Source organism: Pyxicephalus adspersus, chromosome Z, assembly GCF_032062135.1.
Source record: "Pyxicephalus adspersus chromosome Z, UCB_Pads_2.0, whole genome shotgun sequence".
NCBI lineage: Eukaryota > Metazoa > Chordata > Amphibia > Anura > Pyxicephalidae > Pyxicephalus > Pyxicephalus adspersus.
The window spans coordinates 89,324,753-89,328,128 of NC_092871.1; the positions used below are offsets into that span (position 1 = coordinate 89,324,753).

General features: G+C 36.8%; 1 protein-coding gene across 1 annotated transcript in view; it reads right to left on the reverse strand.

The window, feature by feature from the left end:
• Positions 1-1,611: 1,611 nt before the first annotated feature.
• Positions 1,612-3,376, reverse strand: part of CLCN5 (chloride voltage-gated channel 5) — a 24,837-nt gene continuing 23,072 nt past the window's right edge. The window contains exon 14 of the transcript XR_011923225.1: positions 1,612-1,934. The gene's annotated coding sequence lies outside the window, so the exon portion shown is untranslated. The remainder of the gene's footprint in view (positions 1,935-3,376) is intronic.

A 3,376-nucleotide genomic window follows, 5' to 3' on the forward strand; every position in this document is an offset into this window, starting at 1 on the left:
GCTCATTCCAGCAATTTTCACATATAATGAGAGCTCTGATTTTGGATGGACTAACAATTTACAGCACAGTTTGGGTGTTTTGTTTTTTTGTTTTTTTTGCATACATTGCCTACTTCCTTTTTTGCCGTAGCCCTTGAAGTAATCCTGTTCCACCACTAGATGTCCTTATTCTTCTGGATTGGATGATGCCAACAGTCATGTGATGGGGAAAAAACAGGGCATACTATGGGTGCATGGTGTCATGGATCCGCCCCTCAAGATTCGGCACCACACCACCTTGCATTGCACTAAGATTGCCTGGCCTAAGTAATTAAAATCTGACTGCCATCAGTAGAAGAGGTTAGGAGAAAAAACAACCGACAACAGCTTCATCATACTGACAAAGTTTGAGCCTGCTGATTACGTTCATTGCATTGTAATTGATAATACCATATCCTTGTATATACATACAGAAAATGGGGAAAGGGAAAAGAAACGGGCATAAAGGGTATCTATGGTCACAAAGGGAATCTGTATAAACAACAGAATATCATTGCAATGTAGGCGAATCAGTGATAAAATTGTGATTCTTGCATACACTTAAGGATTCTTTTAAGAATCCATAATCAGACAGATCATTGCTGACCGGGGATATCCTTTCTGGAATAGTCCCTCTTACCAGCCTAATTGCTCCAGGTGTCAAAAAAAGCTGAGCTATGCATAGGCAGCTTCAGTTCTGGTTGTCAGAATACCTGGTAATCCTGTACATGTTGGTAATGATTGAACAGTGGGGGTTGCCTGTATGACTTTAGATACCTTTTAAATTACTTACGGTTCTGTATAATTGTTGGGTATAATTTACATCTAATACCACATCCTAAAAAAAAACAATACCAGTAAAAATACGGTAGATAAAAGATAGGGGGCTTTGCAGGCATCTTACACAAAACAAATATTCAATACATTTTAATAAAAAGCATCAGTTTATTTCACAGTAGCAACCAAAGAGCTCTATCAAATAGAAACTCGAATTTACAAATCTGACATCCAATAAATTGTCATACAATTAGCATGATACATACCTAGTACACCTCAAAATCTCAACGCATTTCACAGAATATGACCGCTTCTTCAGGATTATGGTGTATAAGGGGAATCATGCAATTAACAGTCCCATGAAGTGAAGTAACTGTCCCAACAACTGGTAAGCAATCCAAAGCCACAGATAGGAGTGAAAAGGTTTGGAGAGAATCGGGAAGCTGGATAGAAAGCCAATTCGGCTCTGGTTATATTGGAAAGATGTTTAAGAAATAACCCATCAAAAGATCTATCAAAGGTGTAGATGGGTTATTTCTTAAACATTTTTCCAAGAAAAAAAAATGTTCTATCTAGGGATTTTTGTGGAGAATAATAATAATTGAAATAAACAAAGTAATATTCATATCACAACTTATTGTATTTTACATAAAAAAAATCTAACAATTGACAAGGGACCAACAAATCCAAATAATCATATATACAGTTTAACTCCATTATTTTGTGTATATTTATCAATTATCCCTATTCTTGATGCATTTCGTTCTTAAAGCGTACCTAAACTTAGCAATTTTTTACATATAAGAGTAAACTACCTTTTAATTTAATTTTTTTTTAATTTTATTTTTGCAGCATTACCCTTTTCTGTCTTGATTGCCAGGGCACAAAGCCTCCCAGGAAACCTCTGTCACGTATCACTGGAATTCTCCTAGCTGCTCCTTCTGCGCATGCCCGAGCCCTTTTATCAATAGAAGAAAAAACTTGCACAGTGAGATCAGCAATCTTTTTCCCCCTGTTCTCCCGCACAGTGCGAGATTGGGTGACGTAGGAGCCCAGAGGAGGAGAGAAGATGTCGGCGTCCGGCGCTTCCTCTGCGACGCGGGACCCAAACGAAGAAACCTACCGACGGATAGACAGATCTGCAGGATTAAAGGTACAGCAAGTGTTTTTATTTTGAGTTTAGTTCCGCTTTGATCTTCATCAGGACATAAAAAGAGGGATCATTACCATATACAATAGCATCTCTGGTGGGGGAATTCTAGTTTTTCCAAGGACTAAATATGTGAGGAAAGGGGAAGAGAGAAACTCAAGAGAAGAGTGGTGGAGGGGTGACGGGAAGAGGGGAAAAAAAAACCTAGGAATCGGCCACAAGTATGGATGGTATTGAATATGGTTTGAGTGATATACCTTTCCTCACAATTGTCACTACCTGTGATTTATAAGAGTGTTTGTAATATATTTACTCTTTCTTTCGAAGTAATTTATCTTTGTTTTATTCCTGGTATATGGTCATGAAAAAAGAAAAAAAGATTGAAACATTGAGGAAAATCACTTTTTTTTGTTGTTCTGATGAAGCTTAAGAGCAAAACGTGTTAACAGCAGAGATAATTATAATATACAAGATAATGGAATTTTTATAACCTGTATAAATGATTATTAGGATTTGTTGGTGTGTGTTAATTGTTAGACGTTTATGTAATTTACAATAAATTGTGATATGATTACTACTTTAAATTTATTATTATGCACCACAAAAATCCATAGATAGAATTTTTTGTATCTTGGAAGGATGTTTAAAGAATAACCCATCAAGTGTACACTTTAGATGGGTTTTATGTTAAACCAGAGTCGAATTGGCTTTCTTTTCAGCTTCCCCATTCTTCGAACCTTTTCACCCCTATCTGTGGCTTCGGAATGCTGGAAAGTTGTTGGAACAGATATGCTTTTGTACTTTGCTTTAATGTGACTATTAAATACATGATCCCCATCATATACAATGACCCTGAAGAAGCGATATATTCCACAAAACACGTTAAGCTTTTGAGCTGTACTAGGAATGTATTGTGCCAAATGTACGACAATTTATTGGATTACATTTTGGATATTGATATAGCTCTTTGGATGCTATTGTGAAATAAATTAATGTTTTTATTGCATTTTATTGGATCATTTGTTTTCTTTTGTGTAGGAGTTTTGATGCCTGCAAGGCCCCCTTTTATTCCTTGTATTTTTACTTCTGTATATTACTATATTGATGTCACATCTGTTAATAATATTATTACAAAGTATTTATATAGCCCTGACATATTACACAGCACTGTACAGAGTCCTTAGTCATGTGGCAAGCTGGCCCTCAAAGGATCTCACAATCTAATGTCCCTACCATAGTCATATGTCATTACCACAGTCTAAGGTCAATTTTCTGGGGAAGCTAATTACCCTACCTGCATGTTTTTGGAATGTGGTAGTTAACAGGAGAACCTGCAAACTCCATGCAGATAGGGCCCTGGCTGAGATTCTGGGACCCAGCGCTGCAAAGGCCAGAGTGCTAATCACTGAGCCACCATCATGATAATTGAGA